This window comes from Hyperolius riggenbachi, chromosome 10 (assembly GCF_040937935.1).
Source record: "Hyperolius riggenbachi isolate aHypRig1 chromosome 10, aHypRig1.pri, whole genome shotgun sequence".
Lineage (NCBI taxonomy): Eukaryota > Metazoa > Chordata > Amphibia > Anura > Hyperoliidae > Hyperolius > Hyperolius riggenbachi.
In genome coordinates, this window is record NC_090655.1 from 61,315,916 (window position 1) to 61,343,853 (window position 27,938).

Genomic DNA, 27,938 nt, shown 5'->3' on the forward strand with positions numbered 1-27,938 from the left:
GTGATGTCGCGAACCTCCGATTTTCGGTTCGCGAACCTTTGCGGAAGGTTCGGTTCGCGGAAAAGTTCGTGAACCGCAATAGACTTCAATAGGGAGGCGAACTTTGAAAAATGGAAAAAATTATGTTGGCCACAAAAGTGATGGAAAACATGTTTCAAGGGGTCTAACACCTGGAGGGGGGCATGGCGGAGTGGGATACATGCCTAAAGTCCCGGGGAAAAATCTGGATTTGACGCAAAGCAGCGTTTTAAGTGCAGAAATCACATTGAATGCTAAATTGCAGGCCTAAAGTGCTTTCAAACATCTTGCATGTGTATACTTTAATCAGGGAGTGTAATTAGAGTATTGCTTCACACTGACACACCAAACTCACTGTGTAACGCACCGCAAACAGCTGTTTGCGTAGTGATGGCCGTGCTGGACTGATGTGCAACATGGCCAGAGTGCAGACAGTGGCAGTTTTCCAGCCCATATGGTCGCCGGGCTGTGGTAGCTCAATGATAGAACAACAGTGACTGTCCAGCTGATCAAATTTGGTCTGTCCACAATGAAGCAACGACCTTATTATCTTCTTGTATGTAGGTAGGCATAGGTAGGAGTCCCAGTATAGGTAGGTAGGCATAGGTAGGAGTCCCAGTATAGGTAGGTAGGCATAGGTAGGTGTCCCAGTAGTTAGCTAGGCATAGGTAGGAGTCCCAGTATAGGTAGGTAGGCATAGGTAGGAGTCCCAGTATGGGTAGGTAGGCATAGGTAGGTGCCTCAGTACTTAGCTAGACATAGGTAGGAGACCCAGTATAGGTAGGTAGGTGCCTCAGTAGTTAGCTAGGCATAGGTAGGAGACCCAGTATAGGTAGGTAGGCATAGGTAGGTGTCCTAGTAGTTAGCTAGGCATAGGTAGGAGTCCCAGTATAGGTAGGTAGGCATAGGTAGGAGTCCCAGTATAGGTAGGTAGGCATAGGTAGGTGCCTCAGTAGTTAGCTAGACATAGGTAGGAGACCCAGTAGAGGTAGGTAGGCATAGGTAGGTGCCTCAGTAGTTAGCTAGGCATAGGTAGGAGACCCAGTATAGGTAGGTAGGCATAGGTAGATGTCCCAGTAGTTAGCTAGGCATAGGTAGGAGTCCCAGTATAGGTAGGTAGGAGTCCCAGTATAGGTAGGTAGGCATAGGTAGGTGCCTCAGTGGTTAGCTAGGCATAGGTAGGAGACCCAGTATAGGTAGGTAGGCATTGGTAGGAGACCCAGTATAGGTAGGTAGGCATAGGTAGGTCCCCTAGTATAGGTAGGTAGGTAGGTGTCCCGTATAGGTAAGTAGGTGCCCCAGTATTTAGGTAGGCATAGGTAGGTGTCCCAGTATAGATAGTTAGGCAGGGCCTGGCTGGCACAGTAATAACAATTACCAAGGTCCAGCTGCAACAAATAGGGCTGTATAATGTCAGTGAGCAACACACACACAAAAAAAAACAAAAAACACATCAGGAAAACATTAGCTCTCAAAAGAGCTGTTGAGGGGTGCTGTTTTAGCAATAACAATCAGCCAGGAGAAAGCCAAGAGCCTAACTAATCTTTCCCTAGGAGAAAAAAATCTGCAGCAGCTCTCCCTAGTCTGTCTATTTGCAGCAGGCACACGAGTGAGTGTCATGGCCAGCGAGCCTGTCTTATATCAGGGGGGGTGCGGCTCCAGGACTTAGTGTAGCCTGAATGGCTACAATGTGCCTGCTGACTGTGATGCAGAGGGTCAAAGTTGACCCTCAGTGCATTATGGGGCGAATCGAACTTCCGCAAAAGTTCGCCAGGCTAACGCGAACCACCAAAGTTCGCCGGCGAACCGTTTGCTACATCTCTATCCTCCAGCCCCATAAGCTCCGATTGCTCCCACACTGCCGCCCTCTGCTGCCTGCAGCTCCGGTATCGGGTCCCGTTAGTTCTGCCAGTAGCGGACAGTCTGCGCAAGAGGAAGTGCGCTCTCCACGTATCTCTCCGTAGAGCAGGGGCTTTGCTAGCCCCAAAGATCAGTGGCACATGCCACGGATCTATTCTGGGGTGCCCCGAATGTCCCCCAGGAAGAGTCAGATAGCTGGCAGCAGCTGGGAGCTTCGGTGCATCAATGGGGGAGGGGGGCATGCTGGGTGCTGTAGTGCCATGCTGGGTGCTGTGATGCCTTTAAGGGGGCATGCTGGGTGTTGTGATGTGTTAATGGCAAGTAATGGAATGCAAAGGGAGGGGGGGGGGGGGGGGTGGAAGAACTGCCAGACAACCTGGTGGCAGGCAAGCCCTCCCAGCAAAAAGCCAGACTCGCCACCATGGGTGAGGGGGGTTTCATCCAACATTTGCTGGCAGGCCTACTTAGACCGCTGTTGTCTTTGTGTAAATTTGGCCCCACCCATAAACACACCCACATTTTGGTGCATGGCCACACCCATTTTTGGAATGGAGTGCCCAAAGGATCCTAGCAATGCCCCTGCTGTAGAGAGAGATACGTAAAGGGATTTGATCTCTGTAAAGCCCCTCAGCCGCAGGATGCAGCTGCATCCTAACCATGCAATGAGCGTATCCATAATAGGAGCATAGCAGCTAGGATAAAAAACTTGAGAGCAGTTGGGATTGGCAAAACAAAGCTGCAAGCACATGATGCACCTAACTAGCAGCTGATAACGTAAACCTGAGATGAATGGGAGAAAAGGAATTTCCTAACCAGGGGCTTCCTCCAGCCCCCTCCCTTCCCTTGTCTGTTAGCTCCCTCCTTGTTCTTTCGGTCCGATCTGCTGTGCTCCGGTGATGTCCATGATCCATCTGGGTAGCAGGCTACTGTGCATGCACTGTTCTGGGCTGTGTGCCTCCTCCATTGAGCTTACAAGGCCAGCTACAGTCTAAATTAACTGCCTTGACACAGAACGCTCCTTGTAATGGAGTGTGAGCGGTGAGTATGCACGGACGGCCCCGCACATGCACAGTAGTCCCCACCTGACACGAGCCACGGACTTTATGAGGCTGGCAGCGCCACAACTGAGGGGAAATGATGACGGCGAGGGAGCTGATGGACTACAGGAGGTTAGAGGAAGTCCTAGGTAAGTAAATAATCCTTTTCTCAAGTTCATCTCAGTTACACTTTAAATACTCATTGATTTGGTCACCTTTTGCATTAGCAAGAAGTTTTAAATCAGGATGATACAATTTTTTGGCTAACTAAAAATAAATAAAAATAAGCAAGCTTTCGGCCTTGCAGCCTTCGTCGGCATTATATCCTGTTCAGGATACAGCAGGATATAAGCCCGACGAAGGCTGCAAGGCCGAAAGCTTGCTTATTTGTATTCATTTTTAGTTAGCCAATAAATGGTATCATCCTCCTAAATTTAAAACTTCTTGCTTTTACTGCTGGCTAACACGGTACAATACCCTACTGCTATTACTTTTGCATTAGAAGTCCAGGAGAATTCAAAAAGTAATGTTTGTTTAGAGTGCCACCTGCTGGTTAAACTGTCAAGCTACAAGAAATGTTTATATTTTAGTGCTGCATTTTGACATGACTTCAACTGAGAGAAATGCCATCCACTAGGTTAAGTTGCAGAGCAGCGGACTATGGGCTTGATTCACTAAACCGTGATAACTCATATCACGGCTATTTTCGTGTGCATTTTCACGATTGCACGTGAAAACAGCCGTGATAGGAGTTATCACGGTTTAGTGAATTAAGCCCTGTGTATGAAAGGGCCCTTAAAGAGTACATGCAACATGGGCCCTGATGCACTAATTTGCAGTAAGATTGCTGCGCACAGGTGCAAGCCACAAATTCCCTCATTAGTGCGACAAATTTGTTACCAAAGTAACACTTTGTTGCCTAAGAAACATGTGGCAATCCTACCATGAAATAAGTGTGCAGTCCAAATACTACCTAGAACTAGACCTGCGTTCTTTTTTTTCTCAATGTAAGGGTGAAGAATTCAGGGCTCCAAAATTGTTTTTGCATAATGGGACTTCAATACATTCGGTGAAAATGCATTTTCACGAATATTCTCTACTTTTCTTGAAAATTTTTTTAGCCTGTGCCTGAAATATTCCATAATGGTGCATAAAGGCGTATCATCAAACATTGTATGATGCTTTTGAATTACTACTGATATAAATTCGTCTTTGGTGTGTTATGGTTAAGAGCTCTCCCTCTGACACAGGAGGCCAGGGTTCAAATCTTGGGTCTTCCTGTTCAGTTAGCCAGCACAGTGTTCTCCCCAGAAACTTTTTCCAGCCGCGTGGCATGAAAAAGTAGCCGGGTGGGGCGAGATGAGAATGCAGGTCTGGTGCTTTTCTGCTTACGGCAGAGGAACAGGTGAGCCGATGACAGCCGGGTGATCACCAAAACTAGCTGGGTGTAGCACCCAGCTTAAAGAGCCTGGGAAGAACACCGCAGCACCTTGGGCAAGACTTCCTAACACTGCTAATGCCTACTGAGCATGTCTTAGTGGTTGCAGCTCAAGTGCTTTGAGTCTGCCAGGAGAAAAGCGTGATATAAATGTTATTTGTCTTGTCTTATTTAGGTTTGTATACATATGATTTACACGTTTTTAAAGGGTACCCAAGATAGGACCCCAGGCTATATGTATACTTACCTGGTGCTTTTTCCAGCCCCATGAGGCTCGTGGGCTTCCTCACCATCCTCCTAGGCGGCTCCATTCTTTTCTAATTCTCCCCATAATCTGGCTAGACGTTCACTTTGCCTAGGAACGTTCTGCGTCTGCGCAGTACTACTATGCAGGCTCTGATAGCCCCCTTGTACTACTGCGCAAGCGCAGAGTGCTCCTGGCTGGATTGCGGGGGGCGCGCACGGCTGGGCTGTACATACGCAGAAGAGCATGGCTGACCGGATTACTGGAAAGAATTAGAAGAGAACCTAGGGAGAATTGTTTATTAGTGATAGACTCTTTCCTGCTTACAAATACTTTACTGGTCCAATCAGGATCTGAAATACCGGAAAGCTTTCTTTTGTTTCTGGATCATACCTCTGCTGTGTTCTACAGATGCCTAAATACATTAACATACTCTGTCACTCTTTGGAATGGGACTTCTCAGAGACAAAGCTATGCTGCATTGGAGAATATACAAACACAGTTCTCTGAATTGGTGTTCATTGCTCAAATAGTCATCAATATTAACAGGTCAGACAAGTCCCAGACCAATGTCCCTCAAGATATTTCAATGTAATAGACTCAGTTCTCACAGCACTCCAGATAGAAAAAGAGTCAAGCTAAGTACACACAGGCAAGAAGTGTCGTCCATCTGGGATCAGAGAAACAATCTCTTGGGTGACAACTTGGTGAACGACTCTGTACAGACACATCCCTAGCCTTGAGTCTAGTGATGTGTTCTGTTGCTATGGGGGAGGGGGGCAGAGGGATGACGATCGGCACATGATGGAGTGGTCTCCACTTCGGGTGTGTGTGGGTGTGTGTGTGTGTGTGTGTGTGTGGGGGGGGGGGGGGTTGGAGTATGGATCGGCCATGCTGGGACAATAGCTGAACCTGATGGTGTCCCTGCGGCTTTCTCACTAGGAGCGCTGGTAAGCCTATTGACTTGCTGTCTTCAGGTACTGGTTTCCCATCAGGTCCACCGGCAGGATGACCCCGTGCTGGCTAAAGGGCACGTGATTGGTTGTTGTCTCAGCTTTGTTGGGTATATATAGTTGGGTGTTCATTTGACACTGTACAGCTTAATAAAGGGATTATATCTCGAAACAGCAGCCTATTGCTGCGTTTGTATCTTTGCATATTGTTAAAAGAGCTTCATCTTACTTGTGTTGGTGCCGACTCTTCCTGCTATGAATACATTACTTGGTCTCTTGTGTAGGAGGACTGGATCTTGGCACACCATCTATTTGTCTACAGAGGTCTGTGGCTGCTCCTGGACTTTGATTGTGTATCTATAACACACTCTTTGAACCATAACCACACTCCCGTGCAGGGCCGCCACTACCATAAAGGCAAAAGGGGCAATTGTCCTAGGGCCCCTAGGACCGGGCTCAGTGCGTTTGTCATACCTCCCAACTTTTTGAGATAAGAAAGGACACTTAAGCCACACCCTTAATCACTCCCCTGCTACACCCCTAGTCATGCATACCATAAAGATTTCATAGGAAAAATATGTTTTTATAATTCAAACCACACTAGTCCTTTCTATCCTGGTTCATTTTCCTTCATATTAACATTTGAAAAAGTTTAGGGTCAATTAAACACATTTTTCAGTAGAAAATTACATGTATTTACATAGATCTGTACATCAGTCCTGACAGAGGGACAAAGTTCTTTAAGAGAAAGTCCGTCCCTCCAAAAGAGGGACATTTGGGAGTTGTGTTATTGTGCTTCTGACCACTGTCACCCAAAGTGTCACCCGTTACAAATGCTCATTTAAGGTGACATTTTTCCAGCACGTGTTCATAGCCTCAGTGCTGCTGTTTCATGTTCTGGGTACAATCCACAATCTCATTGATTTATATCAGGATGTTCCTAAAACTAACTATACATGTCACTTGCCTGCTACTGTAGTGACACCCAGTGGACACAGGAATTATTATCCTTTATCATTAGCAATGAACACAGCGCTGGGCAAACTATGGCCTGTGGACCGCATCTGGCTCACGGGTTGCATCTGGCCCGTGTGCGCTGCTTCTCCAGCCCGCTGACAGGCGGCCGGGTTCCCCTACTTCCGCCTTCCCTCCCTTCGTTCACGGATGTCCCGCGTCACATCTCAATGGCAACTGGATGTCATGTGATGTCAGGAAGCACCAGCGTAATTCAGCGTATTACTTACCTGGGCTCCCTCCGTATCTCTCCGGCGGAGAACAGCACTGCGCCTGCGCAGTACTGGAGCTGCAGAAGGCTGAGGACGGCGGTCTGTGTGGATGGGGCTGGATGAAGCCCCGGGTGTGTATAAAACTTTGACTATTTTTCGTCTCTGGTTTCCTTTAAATTAACTTGCAAGCCTAAAGTGTACCTAAAATGACGATAATGGGTATATTTATACTTACCTGGGGCTTCCTCCAGCCCCATGAGGTGTGTCACCATGTGAAGGCTCCCTCGTCGGCCTCTACAGCCACTCTGTTGTCCTGTAATCCCCCGGTAATCTGGCTACTCATAGCCAGAGGACCAGGACAACAAGAGACCTACAAGACTATGGGGGCTGGTAGAAGCTCCAGGTAAGTAAAAGTGACACAAAACATTTGCCTCGGGTATCCTTTAAATTTGCATGGCAGCTTAATTATTAGTATCTTATTGACCATCTTTATTTTACGTGTGGTTTGCTGACTGGTAAGGCATTTACACCGATAAACAGTTGGATAGACTATGTTCCCAAGAAAATGCTCAGTCCGTGCTAATTGTAGTAACGGCATATACAGTTGGTAAGCTGTTGAGGACGCTGACCTCTAATGTCTAAACTTCCAATTGCAATTCCACTATTTAAAGGACAACTGAAGAGAGAGGTATATGGAGGCTGCCATGTTTATTTACTTTTAAAGCGGACCCAAACCAAACATTTTTTTAATTCAAAATATTTAGTTGCACCACTCTGACACATACAAAGATAAATAAACACTCCTTCAAGCCTATGAGCATTTCAGTGCATGCTTTTCCCTCTTCTCTTTCCATAACTAGGGCTATACAGGTGGCAGCCATTAGTAATTCCTCCTTTGCCGGACACCACCTACTCCACCAGTTTGCCGGATTCTGCCCTGGCAATATGAAAGGAAGGGAGGGGTTCCTCCAATAAATGTAAAATATTTTATATTTGTCATCATGCAGCTGAAAAAAGGCTGCTACTTATTATAATTTAGAAAATAGATTTTATTTCTGAAATCTTGTATTTTTAATTTGGGTCCACTTTAAGTAATACCAGTTGCCTGGCAGCCCTGCTGAACCTCTGCCTCTAATACTTTAAGCTACAGACCTTGAACAAGCATGCAGCAGATCAGGTGTTTGACATTATTGTCAGATCTGACAAGATTAGCTGCATACTTGTTTCTGGTGTTATTCAGACACTTCTCTAGCCAAACAGACCAGCAGGACTGTCAGGAAGGAAATAAACGTGGCAGCCTCCATAGTCTTCTCACTTCAGTCGTCCTTTAAACTTTGATTTTTAGTTTCCTCAGTGATTCACTGCAAGCTGCCTGGTGACGTATGGTATTCAGGTGCATATAAACCACTGAAATGAAGAGCTTTACTCCAATAATTTTGTAGTGTTTTCAGTTTTGTTACAAAGCAGTGGCGTCGCTAGGGCCTTTGATCCAGGGCACCTCCCACGAACCTGTTGCCATGGTGCCCCGGACCGATTGAGCGGCAGGAGGGGGCACTGGGCGGAGCGGTAGGGGAAGCGGGCAGTTAAAAACTCACCTTCTGTTCGGATCGACGCAGCACAGCCTCCATCTTCTTCCAACTTTATCCCACCGCCGGCCGTCGCCTTGGTTACAGCACCCCCTGTGACGACATGACCGATATCATCACAGGGGGCGCTGTAACCAAGGCAACGGACGCTGGGGGAGGAAGCCGGAAGAAGATGGAGGCTGTGCCTGTGTTGGTTCAAATGGAAGGTGAGTTTTTAACTGCCCGCTCAGCGCCCCGCCTCCCTGCCTATCTAATCTATAGTGGGGGAAGCTACCTATCTAATCTATACTGGGGGAAGCTACCTATCTAATCTATACTGGGGGCATCTATCCATCTAACCTACCCTGGAGGCACCTACCTACCTATCTAACCTATACTGGGGGCACCTACCTATCTAACCTATACTGGGGGCATCTACCTACCTACAGCCAAGCAAAGCCCCAGCCCAGCAAAGCAAACGCCCCAGCCTAGCAAAGCCTCCTGGTCCCAGCCCAGCAAAGCCCCCAGGCCAGCAAAGCCCCCATTCATCATTCCCTCTTGGTGCCCCGGATCTTCCAAAAACCTAGAAATGCCCCTGTTACAAAGTAAAGTTGGTCCACAGCACTGCTCCCTTTAAGAATTGTAACAACCAAATGTGAAGATTTTAAGCCACAATGACACTCTCATAAACCGATTAAACCATTTTCTGTGATTTATTTATTTTTTGCTCCTAACCTTTTTCATTGGCGGACTGTTGCCTCATCTTTTAGCTTTCCTTTTTAGAAAAAAAAAGATACACCTGGGAAATTTTGCATGTAACTTGTTTATTGCTATTCACTATTTTCTACACTACTATTTGTATGAATTTAAACCCTAAGAGCAAGTTTAATCAGGCAAAAAAAAATTTGCATTATTTATTGGTATCACTGCAGTAGGGTTGCAACGATATGGATATTCATGGTATGATAAACGTTAAAAAAAAAATACCACGGTATATGGTATTACACAATTATTCGGACCCGGGCATCCCCCTTACAGTAAAAAATGTGCCCCCCACCCCAGGGTCAAGCTGTAAAATGGCTCACCTTGCTTCTGCAAAAGTCCTGGCGGCGTTAATTACTATTCCTCCTCCAGGCTGCCGTGAAAAGTGGTGAAAGATGTAATTTGGCTTTCTGCAATTACTGGCAGTTGAATTACAGCATTTTATAGCAATTCATGGTCTGTCTTTTGACGGCACCCAAATTACTCACTGAGCAGCACCACTATAGCCGTAATTCCCATTACGACCTATGGCGGCGCCGGCTGCGCCTAAACCTCCAGCTCTGTTTACCACTGGACATGGACTGGTTAGTCTCTACCCTGGTTTTCAATGTAATACTCTACTACTGTTGAAATTACTGATATATTAGAGTTTTCGTTGATAAAGGTTAAGGCTTAAGCTTATATCAGAATATTTCTCTGATATATTTCTTTTAAGATGATCTATTGTCTCACAATGGATGCTGCCACTTTGCAGTGCCCACCACACTATGGTATGACCCAACTTTCTAATGCCTCCAAAGTCCACCCCAGCAATCTAGTTATAATCTAATGTAATTGTTTTCTCCTCAGTCTACCTTTAGGCCCCTTTTACACTTACCTAGTACTCCTGCTTTCCATTCCTATCCATAGGCTTTTGGATTGCCTGGTTAGTATCCTTATTACTTGTTTACCAGATAAAAATAAAGAATTGATTTTATGCTCGGCCATTTCACTTTAAGGTAGCCACAAATTTCTCGACTTGGTGGCCGATCGACATTCCTAATCGATAATTATTATCCAGTGTAAATCAGCGCTGCCAAGAGCATGCCTGATCCAACGATTCGATTTTGGGCTGAAACTGGTTGCATGTATTGATCGGACAATCTCGGGCCAACATCCTTGATTGGGTGTGTGGCGGTAACGGCGTGTGATAATCCTAATAGGCTACCTGAGGACCTCATCCGCCTACCCGGGTTTATCTTTAGCAGTCCACTTACCGCAATGGATCCCCCGGATCCATTGTACACTGACAAGTGTGAATGGCTCCTATTTTTACAATAGGAGCTGTTCACTGTCAGTTTCACAATGAGTGGAGAATGGACAACAAATATACCTAGTGGAATTCAATAAGATAACCACTAGATGGTGCTACGGTCGAGTAATATGACAAAGATGTCCTCTGCCTGGAGGTGGATTTTAGGTACTGTTTGCATAAACTTTCCATGCCTGTCTCTGGCATCATAATAATGTCTTTGCTTGGTCTCCCTAATATGATAGGACCAATTACTCTTTCAGAGTTGTCTAGCTCTTTATTTTCTGTCCTCACATTTATCAGGACTGAAAAGACTTTATTGATAACAAGACTTGAGGAGTTCAGCTACCTATACCTACTGTATACCGGTACCTTGTTTTTTAGTGACTCAAAACCCATACACACCTCACGATTTTCCCGACAACCAGTTTTTTTTTTAAACGACGAGCGGTTGTTTCTGTGATCTCGTGACGTAGGTACAGGCGCACGATCATGCGAATGTCGCTTAGCATTGCGCAGCGATAACAACCGTTACAGCAGAATGGATCTTTAAGATCCCCGACAACTCCCGCACAAAGTATCGCAATCTTTTTAAGTCTCGTTTATGGCCGTCGTGGAACATCAAGCATTCTCGCCGGCCAGAAGATGGATCGAGGAGCATCATCTTCCTCGTCGCTGTGGTGAGTATTCAGCATAAGGTTTAGCCTATTCTGAAATGAGGTACTAGGCTTGCATTATTACTTGTGCCAATAAAACTGGGGACCCCCTGCTGGTGGCTCTCAGAGGGAGTTTTATGAGTTCAATGTACCTGTGTTTTGTTTTTGTTTTTTTAAATCCAGTGTACTTGTGAGTCTGGAAAATGATCCAGCATACAGTAAAATATTTCTACAAAGGCCTTCAAGGCCTGGGTCTTGGGTGGCTACTTACCAAGGGGGTAGCTGGACATGGAGGAGGGGCTACTGCATATGGAAAAGGAGGCAAATGGGGTCTAACACAGGGAAGAGGGGAGCTGCTGACCAAGGGAACTTTACATAGCAAGGGGCTATTTTATAAAGATCTTATACATAAGAGGGGACTGCACATGTAATGAGAGAGGAGAGGTGTGCTGCTGACCATGGAAGAGGAACTACAAGAATGATGGACCTAGGGGAGGAAAACAATTTAGCATTGTCATCATGTCTTGGTGTTCAGATCGAATAATCTGGTTAACAGCTTGAATTTCAGGAGAAGTCATGCATTCCCTTCTCCCATTAGTTAAACATTTTTCAGGTTATCCCACAATAACTTGGCATGAAGCTATAGTTCCTGCTGCTACCACAGCTAAACACGAGCCATCCTCTGGAGTGGCCTCATTTTCCAGATCAGACAAAGGAAGGGTCCTTCAGCGGCATGCATGTAATTAAGGTGCGGAGAAATATGGGCGTAGGGTGAAGCTGATAAACGGCTCACCCTACTCCTGCAAAAGTCTTAATTACTATTCCCCCTGCAGGCTGCCATGGACTCTGGGGTAAGATTTAATGGTACTTATCCGTTAGCTGGGCGCATCCTCTAGGTGGCGACAAAACTCCACCAGAGTTACATCTTTCCCTACTATCCATGGCGGCCTGGAGGGGTAATAGTAATTAGCGCCACCTGCCAGATGCGCCTGGCTAACGGATAAGTACCGATTCAATTTAGCTGTCAGCTCTTGCTGGCCGAGGCATTATGCTGTTTTTATAGAAATTGGGGCTCCGTCTTTTGACGGTGCCCAGATTACTGTCTTAGTGCTGCTATTTATTTATTTATTGTATTCATAAAGCGCCAACAAATTACGCAGCACTGAATTGTTAACGAAATAATGCTATAGTTGTAATTCACATCACAGCCTATGGCGGTGCATGGTGCGCCCAGATTTCCTGTGCTGTTTTTGCCTATCTCGCCTTCAGCACCCGTTCCCAGAGCATCAATGTTTGATTTCCTGGAGAGCAGGAGTAAATTCAGGATAGACAACTCATGATATAGATACTTGCCAGAAAATACCAGTGTTACTTCAGCATCAGTAAAAAAAAAACCCTCTTCTCTTTTGTCACCAATAAGACCTTTTAGTACATTCCTCACTAATTTGTGTGAGGAGACCAGAGTTCCTGCGCGCTATTCTAGAGTTAGGCCTTGCATTGTGGTCTTTAGACACTTAAGGTAGCCATACACTGGTCGATTTGCCATCAGATTCGACCAACAGACAGATCCCTCTCTGACCGAATCTGATCAGAGAGGGATCGTATGGCTGCCTTTACTGGCAAGAAGTTTTAAATCAGGATGATACCATTTATTGGCTAACTACAAATGAATAAGAATAAACAAGCTTTCGGCCTTGCAGCCTTCGTCAGGTTTACATCCTGTTAGTTTGCAAGCTGGTGGTACAGACAGCTTATATACATGCAACATCAAAAGGGAAAACAGATATTTTTTTCAAGCATAAATACGTCATTAAGATGCCTTAATTCAAACAGACCATCTAAATGGGGTAAGATAAGGATCCTTGTGCCTGTGGCACACTATTAATGATACCAAATCTGGACTCCTAGTTGCTACACACTTTCGGTCCAACGGACACAGCATGGATGATCTTCGTGTCACTGCCCTGAAGGGCGGCTTCAAAACGTCAAATGACTGATTAATAGCAGAAACAAAATTTATAAATTGGTTCAAAGCTGTGGAGAAGGGTTTGAATAAGGACAACAACTTTCTATATTGGTATGAGATTGATGATAGTTGAACTGTCTAGGCCACTCTAGCTGAACTTGTGAACTAAGAATTTACGATACCTCTGGGTCAATCCTAATACCAGGTCTGTGAGCAATGGAGTAAACAAGGATCCTTATCTTACCCCATTTAGATGGTCTGTTTGAATTAAGGCATCTTAATGATGTATTTATGCTTGAAAAAAATATCTGTTTTCCCTTTTGATGTTGCATGTATATAAGCTGTCTGTACCACCAGCTTGCAAACTAACAGGATGTAAACCTGACGAAGGCTGCAAGGCCGAAAGCTTGTTTATTCTTATTCATTTGTAGTTAGCCAATAAATGGTATCATCCTGATTTAAAACTTCTTGCTTTTACTGATGGCTAACACGGTACAATACCCTACTGCTACTGCCTTTACTGCAAACAGTGAATCGATTTCAGCCTGAAACCGATTCACCATCTGCTGAGCTGCCGCTGTTGCCAGTCCCCCCCCCCCCTCGCATACATTATCTGAAGCCTGGTCCCAGGCACCTTCTCCGCATCACCATCACCTCCCGGCTGGCATCTTCTCCGCATCAACTTCCGCATCATGACATCCGGCATCCACGTATAACTTTCTGTCACTCCAGTGACAGCGGAAGTTCAAATAGATTTATACTTCCGCTGTCACTGCAATGACACAGGGAAGTTATACACGGATGCCGGATGTCGTGATGCGGAAGGTGATGCGGAGAAGATGCCGGGAGCCAGCTTCAGGTAATGTATATCTGCGTCGATCGTACGCCGCTAGCGATGCGCTCCCTACCCACGGGCAATCGACGGTAATTTACCGCACGGGATCGATCTATTTCGGCACGAAATAGATCGAAGTTTAGCGTGAACGATGTGACAGCAGATTAGATCCCAGTGATCGAATCTGCTGTCGATCGGCGGGTAATCGGCCTAGTGTATGGCCAGCTTTACAACTTGGCTTTCTCAAGATGAGGTTACTGGGCAATACAATACACCCATTATTTCGTTAACGAGAGCAGCCATTTAAATTTAGCTTCTATAACAATCAATTTTTACTCAGAGGGCTCGTCTTCAATCTTAGACATTTTAGGAAATCTATCCATCTTTTCCCTGGAGTACTGCTTCTTGTGCTCATATAAAGCCTTGTACCCATAATGCAGGTGGCTGGGCATTGTACAGCAACACATGACACTAGCGTTAGGGTCCTTTTCATCAGTTGCTGTCAATTTTAACTGAACAGACAACGGATGTGCAGCCGAGGTGAAGATAGTCTATGGCCTTAATTCACTAAGCAGTTTAGACTAGTCTACTGATGGTTTTTAGTCTACTGATAGTTTGGCGTAAATCAGAAGGGAATTCACTAATAATTACCGAATGTTTTAGACCTGGTCTAAAACATTCTGTAATTAGGTCGGTAAAGCAGGGGAAATTATCAAAAGATGCAATTCACAAACGAGTAGCTATGACTGACATCCTTTTCCTCTGATGAGCTCTCCTCTGGATACAATTAAACTCCTGCACAATTAATTCAAAAGGTTCCATCCTCACGTCTCAAATACCTCACAGAATTACTTTACGAACAGAAATCAGCTGGTCTAATCCCTGTCAGGAAAAAGTGGGCGTGGTTACGCCTTGTTTGCCTTTGTGAATTGCATCTTTTGATAATTTCCCCTGCTTTACCGACCTCATTACCTAATGTTTTAGACCAGGTCTAAAACATTACACCAAACCATCAGTAGACTAAAAAACATCAGTAGACTAGTCTAAACCGCTTAGTGAATTGAGGCCTTTTTTTCCCTATGATTCAGTTCACATTATGGGTTTGATTCACTAAACCGTGATAACTGATATCATGGTCTCACAGACGCGCTAGCGGTTTGTGCGCGTTATAATGTGTGTAACGGTTTTCATGCCCAATCGCAGATTTTTGCGTGAAAAGTCGTGTTTGCACGTGGAAAATTTGCAATTGCGTGCGAAAACCGTTGCACGCGTTATAACACATGCAAAACACTAGCGCGACTGTGATATCCGTTATCACGGTTTAGTGAATCAAACCCATAATGTGAACTGAATTGCATATATATATATATATATATATATATATATATATATATATATATATATATATATATACATACAGTGGCTTGCAAAAGTATTCTGCCCCCTTGAAGTTTTCCACATTTTGTCACATTACTGCCACAAACATGAATACATTTTATTGGAATTCCACATGAAAGACCAATATAAAGTTTTTACAAATAAATAACTGCAAAGTGGGGTGTGCGTAATTATTCAGCCCCCTGAGTCAATACTTTGTAGAACCACCTTTTGCTGCAATTGCAGCTGCCAGTCTTTTAGGGTATGTCTCTACCAGCTTTGCACATCTAGAGACTGAAATCCATGCCCATTTTTCTTTGCCAAAAAGCTCCAGCACAGTCAGATTAGATGGACAGCGTTTGTGAACAGCAGTTTTCAGACCTTGCCACAGATTCTCGATTAAATTTAGATCTGGACTTTGACTGGGCCATTCTAACACATGGATATGTTTTGTTTTAAACCATTCCATTGTTGCCCTGGCTTTATGTTAGGGTCGTTGTCCTGCTGGAATGTGAACCTCCGCCTAAAGGTTCGTATACACGTCCGATAAAGATCGTTCGTTACGAACGATTCGTGACGTTTACACGATATTCAAATTAGACTGAAAAGATCGTTCGTAATGAACGATTGTGTACACACGTGAACGATATAAGTATAAAGTACTGAACGACGAACGATAAAAAAATGCGTGCGCAAACGGAAGTGACGTTATGACAGGCAATAAGAACATGCGTTATCGGACGATCTTTGTACACACTGCAACGATTGAACGATTATCTTTCGAAAAAATCCGCCGGGTTGGATCGGTCCGATTGAACGATAACGATCGTTATCGTTCACAAAAACGATCGTTCACACTTTTTGAACGCACGATTATCGTTCCGATTGTCGTTATCGTTCGTTTTTGAACGATCGTTATCGTACGTGTGTACTCAGCTTTAGTCTCAAGTCTTTTGCAGACTCCAAGAGGTTTTCTTCCAAGATTGCCCTGAATTTGGCTCCATCCATCTTCCCATCAACTCTGAACAGCTTCCTTGTCCCTGCTGAAGAGAAGCACCCCCAGAGCATGATGCTGCCACCACCATATTTGACAGTGGGGATGGTGTGTTCAGAGTGATGTGCAGTGTTAGTTTTCCGCCACACATAGTGTTTTGCATTTTGGCCAAAAAGTTCCATTTTGGTCTCATCTGACCAGCAGGGCCGGTTTAAGCAACAATGGGGCCCCAGGGCAAAATAAACCTGGGGGGCCCCCCCAACAGATACCCCGGAACAAAAATCGACATTAGGGGACCTTTTTTGCAGCTGGTATAGTCAGGGTGTGAAGTCCCAATCGGTCGGAGCTCCACATTCTGGCTACCCCAGCCTGCATGGGGGACAAGGGGTTAAAAAGTTTCAGGAAGGGGGACCCCACATAATTAAAAAAAAAAAAAAAATTCCCACACTCTAAACATAAAAAAAAATTGGGGAAATAGGAAAAAATGCCATATTGCGGCTGTATAGCGATCCCTGGCCAAAGCGCTGCGGCTGCGTATGGACCCCCTGGAAACCCCGTCAGGAAATTTATTGCACTTTCGTTTGATGCATGTAAAATTACACTACCGTTAAGTTTGCTACTAAAAGTGACATTTACCGCATTTAAAAGAATACTTTTTTCCTTCGAAACTTTAAAATCGATTTTCTCAAAAACTATAAAGTCTTTTTGAAAAATTGTTTTTTCCTCTTACTCCTAATGATCTCCTTAACATGTCCTGCAAATTTAGGGTTTCTAGCATTTAAGGTGGATTTGCTATTAACCATTAAAGTCGGCAGGTTTTTAAATGTGTATTTTTTTCCTTTGAAACCTTAAAATCGATTTTCTCAAAAACTATAAGGCCGATTTAAAAATTTGTTTTTCCTCTTGTAGCCACTGGGGGCCTCTACAAGCTCTGGGGCCCTGGGGCAGCTGCCTCCTTTGCCTCTATGGTATCACCTTGCTTCGACACTATTAACTTCTTACAGTGGCGTCTCACAGACTGTGAGATCACTTGACTCTCCACACCGCAAGCAGGAGATAGACTTTCTCAGGCTTCATCAAGGTTTACGTTATTTATTCAAGAAACAGAAATACAGATAACTACAGTTCATCATATCCTGGCAAAGCAGATTTCCATGTTGCGTTACAGCTGCGTGAGTACCTTCCTGCTGAAGGTACCCAGGTCTTCTTGTAGCTACTCTATGTTACATCCAGGGGTGTATTTAGGGTTTGGGCTCCCCTAGGCACCCCAAACCTATGGCGCCCCCCCCCCCCCCCCTCGAGGAGGGCGTTGGCGGCGCGCGCAGCGCCCCGCGGCAAAAATGGGCGTGGTCATGGTCTGCAGTGGGCGTGTCCATAACATACAGTGGGTGTGGCCAATTAAAATTTCCTAGTAAGAGTGCAGCCCAAAGTCGGTGGGGCAGTAAAGTGACCCTCAAAAAAGCAAGTAGGAAATGTTCCCCCCCCCCCCCCCCCCCCCCCAAAAAAAAACAAAACAAAAAAAAACACACATTAGCCAGTGTTCTCTCACACAAAATAGTGGTAGGTATTAGATTGTGAGCTCCCCTGAGAAAAGTCAGTAACAGGACTATGTTCTCTGCAAAGTGCTGCAGAAGATGCCAGTGCTATATAAATACACAATAATATGGTAGGACATTAGACTATGGTAGGATTAGATTGTAAGCTCCTCAGAGGATAGTCAGTGACATGACTATGTACTCTGAAGTACTGCTGAAGATGGCAGTACAATATAGTACAGTAGTATGGCAGCACAGTGGCGTAGTGGGTAACGCTCTCGCCTTGCAGCGCTGGGTTACCGGTTCAGATCCCAGCCAGGTCAACATCTGCAAAGAGTTTGTATGTTCTCCCTGTGTCTGTGTGGGTTTCCTTCAGACACTCTGGTTTCCTCCTACATCCCAATACCATATGATACAGATAAGTTAATTGACTTCCCACTAAAAATTGGCCCTAGACTACGATACATACATAGACGTATGCCTATGGTAGGGATCAGATTGTGAGCCCCTCTGAGGGACAGTTAGTGACAAGACAATACATACTCTGTACAGCGCTGCGTTATATGTTGGCGCTATATAAATTAGTATAAGTACAGTATAAAGTAGCCAGGTCTATAGGTGTCCCCAATATAGACATATAGGTGTCCCCAGTATAGATAGCCAGGTCTATAGGTATCTTCAGTTTAGGTAATAGTCATGGGCATAACTAGAAATCACTGGGCCCCCTTGCAAAAATTTGGATGCCCCCCCCCCCCCCCTATAGGTGCCAAATAATCGTAATGGGGCAGTGTTTTACTATAAAATAATTGTAATGGGGCAGCATTTCACCATAAAATAATCGTACAGCAGCAATGTTTCACCAGAGAATAATCGCAATGAGGGCCACATTTCACCAGAGAATAAGCACAATGAGGGCCACATTTCACCAGAGAATAAGCACAATGAGGGCCACATTTCACCAGAGAATAATCGCAATCAGTGCAACATTTCAGCAGAGAATGATCGCAATGAGAGCCACATTTCACCAGAGAATAATCGCTATCAGAGCAACATTTCAGCAGAGAATGACCGCAATGAGAGCTACATTTCACCAGAGAATAAGCACAATGAAGGCCACATTTCAGCAGAGAATAATCGCAATCAGTGCAACATTTCACCAGAGAATAATCGCTATCAGAGCAACATTTCACCAGAGAATAATCGCTATCAGAGCAACATTTCAGCAGAGAATAATCGCAATCAGTGCAACATTTCAGCAGAGAATAATCGCAATGAGTGCAACATTTCACCAGAGAATAATCGCAATGAGTGCAACATTTCACAAGAAAATAAACGCAATGAGTGCAACGTTTCACCAGAGAATAATTGCAATGAGTGCAAATTTCATCAGAAAATAATCGTATAGTGGGCAGCATTTCGGTGAGAGTTGGAAGGAGGGTTAGAGAGGGTGGGCAGAGAGAGAGACATAGGGTAAGCAGATAGACAGGTACAGAAAGTGTTAGGGCTGGTTCAAACGGACGCTTGCGGAACGCTTACCTCAAGCGTTCGGAACGTCTTGTTAAACGTTTGCACCGAGCTTTTACACGCGTTTACACAAACGCAGCGTTCGGGTCTCGATTTTCACTTGCGTTCGTGGCAGCCCCTGGAAGCTACATGTAGCTTCCAGGGGCTGCCAAACGCGACGGGTAATGTCCCCCTTGGGAGATAAAAACGCTGACCGCATCCGGACGCGACGGCTGCTGAAAGCCTGACCGCGCAGCAGCCACCGCACGTCATCAAACGTGACGCCGCGCAGACGTCCGTGTGAACCAGCCTTGACAATATTCAAGAGAGGAGTATGGGCAAAAGGAACACACCAGAGCATTGTACATTACCTCCTCCCCTTCTGTCATGTGTCTGGCTGGCAGGCTGTCTCTGTGCACTCTGCTGGGCTGGCTAGGGCAGCTATGTCCCTCTGGGTGTCTGTAAGGCAAGCTAGAGGCTGTCACTGGCAGGCTCGGGCTGCAGCTCCTCTCTCTGCTGTCATGGCTGGCTGCTCAATCATTTACTCGCTCTGTCTCCTCGTCTCTGTCCAGCTCTGGTATTTCCCGCCGGTGCCACACATGGTGAAGATGCAGAGACGTCAGGCCAGTGTGAGTACGCCTGATGTCTCTCTCAGCATCAGGGAGCTGTAGGGGGAGCGGGGGAGGAGGCCAAAGCCTCACAACTTCGGCTGCTCTTTGAGCCTCAGGGTCTTTCTCAGTTATGTGGTTGGCAGCGAGTGGAGTTCTAGGAGCCTCTGTGACCTGGGCTGGGTAGCTGGTGGCCTGCTGCCTAGGCTGGGTGGCTGGGGCCTGCTGCCTGTGACCTGGTGGCCTGCTGCCTGGGCTGGGCGGCTGGGGCCTGCTGCCTGTGACCTGGTGGCCTGCTGCCTGGGCTGGGTGGCTGGGGCCTGCTGCCTGTGACCTGGCGGCCTGCTGCCTGGGCTGGGCGGCTGGGGCCTGCTGCCTGTGACCTGGAGGCCTGCTGCCTGGGCTGGGCGGCTGGGGCCTGCTGCCTGTGACCTGGAGGCCTGCTGCCTGGGCTGGGCGGCTGGGGCCTGCTATCTGTGACCCTGGGGTAGCTGGTGGCCTGCTGCCTGTGACCCTGGGCTGGGATAGCTGGTCGTGGCCTGCTGGCTGCTGCCTGGGGCCTGCTGCCTGTGACCCTGGGCTGGGATAGCTAGTGGTGGCCTGCTGGCTGCTGCCTGTGACCCTGGGCTGGGGTAGCTGGTGGTGGCCTGCTGCCTGGGCAGCTGGGGCCTGCTGCCTGTGACCCTGGGCTGGGGTAGATAGTAGGTAGCTGGTGGCCTGCTGCCTGGGCGGCTGGGGCCTGCTTCCTGTGACTCTGGGCTGGGGTAGCTGGTGGTGGCCTGCTGCCTGCGACCCTGGGCTGGGGTAGCTAGTAGGTAGCTGGTGGCCTGCTGCCTGGGCAGCTGGGGCCTGCTGCCTGTGACGCTGGGCTGGGTAGCTGCTGGTGGTCTGCTGCCTGAGCGGCTGGGGCCTGCGACCCTGGGCTGGGGTAGCTGGTGGCCTGCTGTTCTGCCTGTGACCCTGGGCTAGGGTAGCTGGTGGTTGCCTGCTGTGCTGCCTGGGCGGCTGGGGCCTGCTGCCTGCTGCCTGTGACCCTGGGCTGGGGTAGCTGGTGGTGGCCTGCTGCCTGGGCCTGCGAGTGACACTGGGCTGGGGTAGCTGTTGGTGGCCTGCTGGGGTCTGTGACCCTGGGCTGGGGTAGCTGTTGGTGGCCTGGGCGGCTGGGGTCTGTGACCCTGGGCTGGGGTAGCTGGTGGCGGCCTGCTGTGCTGCCTGGGCGGCTGGGGCCTGCTGCCTGTGAGTGACCCTGGGCTAGGCGAGGCGAGGGTGCTTGCTGGGTACCTCTGGCTGCCTGGCTCCTGGCTGGGTAGCTGTGGCGGCTGGGCTGGGTTGGTAGCTGTGGCGGCTGGGTAGCTGTGTCTGGGCGGCGGCGGCGGCGGCTGCTTCACGTGGCTCCAGACTCCAGTCCCGACCCGACCACCTCGTTGCTGCTGTCCTCCAGTCCTCCTGCCGCCTGCGTGATCTAAAATGGCGGCGAGGGAGGAGGAGGAGGAGTCACTTTTTCCGGGCTCGGCTATGGGGGGGGCGGAGCATATGACGGAGGCCAATGTATCCATGCTGGCTGGCTGCCTGCCTCTCTCAGAGTCTCTCAGACTCAATGTCAAGCCACGCCCCCCCTCCCCGTACGTGTGCAAGTTGCTGCCTCCCTCCTCTCTGCTCTGGGCTGGCTGGCACACAGACAAAACCATGGTGGCGGCGGCGGCGGGGGGGAGCGCCGAGCGCTTGCAAAATAACTGTAAGTGGTGATGCAGCGGCGCTCCCCCCCCCCCTCCAAAAAAAAATAATAAAAAAAAAAAAAAAATATGTCACAAGGGGAAAAAATTAAAAAAAATTTTTTTTATTTAAACCCAGTCGCCACCCGCCCCCCCCGAGGACCCGCCCATGGCACCGGCCCACGGGTGCCTCTTAATAGATACGTCCCAGTTACAATAACTGAGGCCTACTTAAATTATAACAATCCCCCCTAAAAAGGCTTGACCCGCAGATCCCAGCTTCTGAACCCACCCGTACCTGGTTTCTTTTCTTTATGTTTCACTTTTCGATGTTCGTGCTCACACACCTTCTCTGCTCTCGGTGGTTACCCCTTGAAGAGAGAGAGCACGACCTCTTGGTCTTCCTGTAACCAGGCTCTCTGGGGAGGCCCTACTTCTAAGTCCCTCTATACCACATGCTCAGCATTTGCGTCACTTGCGTATCACTCACAAACTTGCATGACCACAGAAAAGTGAAACTCATTTGTTTGTTACTCAATGGAGCAGTGCCAGGTGCCTTCTAAAAGAACGCCTTTATACAATCAACTCCATCACCGGTACTACTAAACCTATACCCGTAACCCTGTATATCCCTTAATTTGGAAATATTGGTTCATGAGATTGTTTATGAGGCACCAATCTCTCGACCGTGTTAATTTGTTTGCGTAATTTTACACACAAACTCACCTGGATAATGATTCCCAAGATTGCCACCCCCATCACTACGACCAGTGGATGTAGGAAGAAATTCTGAATTGCAGAGGCCCAGTCCGAGTGTCCCTGGAATATTGCCAAAAACCGTTTCCACCAGGTCAGACTGGAACTCACCTGATTATATTTGTGTTCAACCTCTTTAAGATCACCTTGATCATGATGAAATATCACCTCTAATTTAGTGTTCTGTTTGTTTAACCGTTTTAACAAAGTGTGATCTTGTGTCAAAACCTGTACCCATTTGTCCCATGGCGTGTTATCCCTCAGGATGGGCACCTCCTGTGGAGCTTTGAACTTTAGAGTTCTCCTAACAATTTGAGGAATCACGTAGTCAAACCTGGATGACTTGATCCGTATGGGATCTCCGCTCACACAATATGTTCCCCTTAAAAGACCAACCCTATCGGAACAATTATGAAAATGTACAATGAATGTGTCATTAGACCTCATGTTTAAAAAACACACTTTTCCTTCTTCCATAAAGGCCAACTTTGTGCAGTGCACAACTAATAGTTGTCCTATGGACAGATTCCCCCACCTGAGCTGTAGATCTCTGCAGCTCATCCAGAGTCACCATGGGCCTCTTGACTGCATTTCTGATCAGCGCTCTCCTTGTTGGGCCTGTGAGTTTAGGTGGACGGCCTTGTCTTGGTAGGTTTGCAGTAGTGCCATACTCCTTACATTTCTGAATGATCGCTTGAACAGTGCTCCGTGGGATGTTCAAGGCTTTTTGTAGCCTAAGCCTGCTTTAAATTTCTCAGTAACTTGATCCCTGACTTGTCTGGTGTGTTCTTTGGACTTCATGGTGTTGTTGCTCCCAACATTCTCTTAGGCAACCTCTGAGGCCGTCACAGAGCAGCTGTACTGACATTAGATTACACACAGGTGCACTCTATTTAGTCATTAGCACTCATCAGGCAATGTCTATGGGCAACTGACTGCACTCAGACCAAGGGGGGGCTGAATAATTATGCACACCCCACTTTGCAGTTATTTATTTGTAAAAAATGTTTAGAATGATGTATGATTTTCGATCCACTTCTCACATGTACACCACTTTATATTGGTCTTTACGTGGAATTCCAATAAAATTGATTCATGTTTATGGCAGTAATGTGACAAAATGTGGAAAACTTTAAGGGGGCTGAATACTTTTGCAAGCGTGTGCGTGTGTATGTATATGTATGTATATATATATATATATATATATATATATATATATCAGTGGTTTCCTGAGGAGAGGGGGGGGGGGATCCTCAAAAATTTACTTCCGGCAGCAAAGAATCTAGAACCTGCCCTGCACACCATTCATGTTGCTGAAATGCGCAGAGCAATGTGTATAGCGGGTGTGAGTCCTAAGGGTCCTTTGCGTTGCATTGCAGAATAATTATGCATGTCAACTCACTGTCCATACAATTCTATGGGCCTGTTCACATTTCTGCATTGTACCGGATCGCATTCACTGCATGCAGGCTTTGCATGAACATGTATGGTGTAACATGTGCAGTTCACCCACATTATAACGCATGCGTTGCGCATTGCACACAGGGTGGATCCAACCTAAAAGGATACCCGAACTGACATGTGACATGATGAGACAGACATGTGTACAGTGCCTAGCACACAAATAACTATGCTGTGTTCCTTTTTTTTCTTTCTCCGCCTGAAAGAGTTAAATATCAGGTATGTAAGTGGCTCAGTCCTGACTCAGACAGGAAGTGACTACAGTGTGACCCTCACTGATAAGAAATTCCTCTTTTTATCTCTTTCTTGCTCTCAGAAGCCATTTTCTGCTAGGAAAGTGTTTTATAGTTGGAATTTCTTATCAGTGAGGGTCACACTGAAGTCACTTCCTGTCTGAGTCAGGACTGAGTCAGCCACTTACATACCTGATATTTAACTTTTTCAGGCAGAGAAAGAAAAAAAAGGAACACAGCATAGTTGTTTGTGTGCTAGGCACTGTACACATGTCTGTCTCATCATGTCACATGTCAGTTCGGGTATCCTTTAGGGCTATGGTCCACTAGAGCACCGTTAGCTGCATTTCGGAATTGCTGGCAATTTCAATACGCTAGACTAATAAAAGTCAGTGGAGATGAGCCCACAGGAGCGAATTGCCAAAATCACAATCGCCCTGCATGCAGCATTTTCTGAGCGATTTAATAGAGGAAAGCAGGGCCCAAAATTGCTTTCCTCTAATCTGCTCCAGAAATCGCTCCAGTTTTAAAGGACACCTGAAGAGAGAAGGATATGGAGGCTGTCGTATTTATTTCCTTTTAAGCAATACCAGTTGTCTTGCCTGCATATCCTTTGCCTCCTATTCTTTTAGCCATAGGCCCTGAACAAGCAGGCAGCAGATTAGATGTTTCTGACATTATTGTCAGATCTGACAAGATTAGCTGCATACTTGTTTCTAGTGTTATTCAGACACTACTGTAGCCAAATAGACCAGCAGTGGTGCCAGGCAACTGGTATTGTTTAAAGAGACTCCGTAACAAAAATTGCATCCTGTTTTTTATCATCCTACAAGTTCCAAAAGCTATTCTAATGTGTTCTGGCTTACTGCAGCACGTTCTACTATAACCATCTCTTTAATAAATCAACTTATCTCTCTCTTGTCAAACTTGTCAGCCTGTGTCTGGAAGGCTGCCAAGTTCTTCAGTGTTGTGGTTCTGTGATGCATCTCCCCCCTCCAGGCCCCTCTCTACACACTGCCTGTGTATTATTTAGATAAGGGCAGGCAGCTTCTCTCTTCTCTCTTATCTTTTACAAGCTGGATAAATCCTCCTCTGAGCTGGCTGGGCTTTCACATACTGAGGAATTACATATAGGCAGAGCTGTCTGCACTCTGCAGGAAGAAACAGCCTGACACTTCAGTGGAAGATAGCTGCAGGGGGAAAGAAACACACAAATGATCTCATGAGATTCAAAAGGAAGGCTGTATACAGCCTGCTTGTGTATGGACGTATTTTCTATGTGTGGACATACTGTACATCAACCTACTTCCTGTTTTGGTGGCCATTTTGTTTGTTTATAAACAAACTTTTTAAAACTGTTTTTAACCACTTTTAATGCGGCGAGGAGCGGCGAAATTGTGACAGAGGGTAATAGGAGATGTCCCCTAACGCACTGGTATGTTTACTTTTGTGCGATTTTAACAATACAGATTCTCTTTAAAAGCAAATAAATATGGCAGCCTCCATAGTCTTCTCATTGCAGTTGTCCATTAAGTTGCCAAATTGCTCTCAGCATTTTGTTTTTATTTCTAGTGGTCTGCGCACCAGGAAGAGCCGCCTCTGATATTCACACACGTGGGGCAGGCGAGTCTTGCATCAATTTTTTTTTCCCAGACAGAATTGTTTTTACAACCATTACTGTTTTATAGGGAATGCAGTCTGCCAACATTTCCAGCAGAACATGAAGCTATTTTAGCACTGGTGGATGTGGCTGCTTGCCTGAAACATTATCCTGGATTACTAAACTCATTACCAGAGCCTACAGAGGGGAAGAAAATAGTCCCTCCAGCAAGTTACAGCACTCTCCGAGATCGCCCTCGTCTTCTGAGACCTCATTAGAATCTCATCGGAGACGGGTTGTGGAGCAGCTAGCTGGTCTTCTCAGAAGACTTCCCTGATTTTCTACAAAGTACATCAATATTACATGTGTTGATTTTGCATCGAAAACGTTATTTGTTGCAAAGGCTCAATACATTTTTGCTGTGTTTTCAAGCTTGCACTTGTTTTTGACTAGTGATTTCCGATAATCCCTTCTTTCAATAAAGGGGTCCATCCTTCAGATCAGGTGTTATTGTGGATACACTTGTTATGGGTGTGAAGATCATGATGGCCACAGTTGTGTTATTACCCTTGTGAGATGGGCCCTCTCCAGGCTCTGAGGGTCACCAGGGTTGGCAAGGGAAGGGGTGTGAACATCGGGGGCCCCCTCCAAGTTTCTGGGGGGCCCATGATTTGTAGTTATGCCCCTGAGATGTAGGTCATACAAATATAATGTGAATTGTATGTAGGCTGCAACTCGGCCAATCAAAATCTGCAGGAAGTGCATTTGTCTGTAACAGGTCCCAGCTGCATACAATTTGCATTAGATCTGCATGCAAGCCGCATTTAATAGAATCTCATTTACCATTTCTATAGACACAACGGGGGAAGAGACACCCAGGAGGAAATAAAATACATTAAAACCCTTAAAATTAAACATTAGGAGGTGGCTTACTTTTAGAATGACACAGATATAAAGAACACAAAATATACTTGCACTAGGGCAACGCGTTTCGTGAGCATTTTGTGGTAGTGTTCTGCGGACTGATGAAACAAAATTAGAACTGTTTGGGCCCATGGATCAATGCGATGTTTGGAGGAGGAAGAACAAGGCCTATGAAGAAAAGAACAACTTGCCTACTGTGAAGCATGGCGGGGGTCAATCATGCTTTCGGGTTTTTTAGCTTCTGCAGGTACAGGGAAGCTTCAGCGTGTGTAAGGTACCATGAATTCTCTTAAGTGCCAGGAGATATTGGATGAAAATGTGATGCAGTCCGTCACAAACCTGAGGCTTGGGAGACGTTGGACCTTTCAAAAGGACAATGATCCCAAGCATACCTCCAAGTCCACTAGAGCATGGTTGCAGATTACCTCTGGTGGGACTTAAAGAAAGCAGCTGCAGTGTGCAAGCCTAAGGCTCATACACATGAGCCACAGTGGTGGCTCGAGCCAAAAAAAAAAAAAAAAAGCAGCGACAACTCGTCGCCAGGTCCCTCTGTGAAACAGCCGTACACACGGCGCACAGAGGGACACAGATTCGCCGAAGGTTCCTCCCCCCCCCCCCCCCCCCCCGCAAGCTCCATACATTGTGTATGGAGTTGCTGTCGCTAGTCCGCATACACACGGCGGTCTAGCGACAGTTGCGTCGATGTGGCGGCGACAGCAGCGACTAGCGACAGTTCGGGGTGCGCGCCTCATACAAACGGGCGACCTGTCGCCGCAACACGCGCGTGCCACGTGGTTGTGGCGACAGTTGTAGCCCGTGTGTATGGGCCATAAGAATGTGACTGAACTGGAGGCTTTTGCCCATGAAGAATGGGCTAAGATACCCGTAGATCGCTGCAAGACTCTTGTGTCAAGCTATGCTTCACGTTTAATGGCCCATACTCACGGGCTACAATTGTTGCTGTCGCTAGCACACGGTAGTGTGTGCGCGACAGTATAGGCGACAGCTCGTCGCCAGGTCCCTCCGCATACACACGGCAGAGGGACCTGGCAACTGATGCGACGGAAGCTGTCGCCGACGTTCCTCCCCCCGCCGGAAGCTCAGGGTATTCCCTGCTGTTTGCTGTCGCTAGTCCGCATACACACGCGGACTAGCGACAATTGTGGCGAAGTTGCGCGGCAACTGTCGCCAGGCGATTGACTGCACCAATCGCCTGGCGACAGCAGCGACGAGCGACGGTTCGGGGTGCGCGCCCATGTTGCGCCTCATACTCACGTGCGACCTGTCGCTGCAACACGCGCGTGCCACGTGGTTGCGGCGACAATTGTAGCCCGTAAGTATGGGCCATAAGAGCTGTTATAACTGGAAAAGAACGTTGTACTAA

General features: G+C 46.7%; 1 long non-coding RNA gene across 2 annotated transcripts in view; it reads left to right on the top strand.

Moving 5' to 3' along the window:
• The window catches only part of LOC137536036 (uncharacterized), a 193,215-nt gene that overhangs the window by 146,503 nt on the left and 18,774 nt on the right, over positions 1-27,938 (top strand). Inside the window, exon 5 of one of the 2 annotated variants that reach the window (XR_011024501.1) lies at positions 25,719-26,010. The exons of the other annotated variant lie outside the window; for it this stretch is intronic. This is a non-coding gene — a long non-coding RNA (uncharacterized lncRNA). Of the gene's footprint in view, positions 1-25,718; positions 26,011-27,938 lie in introns of those variants that run through there. 2 annotated transcript variants of the gene reach the window in all.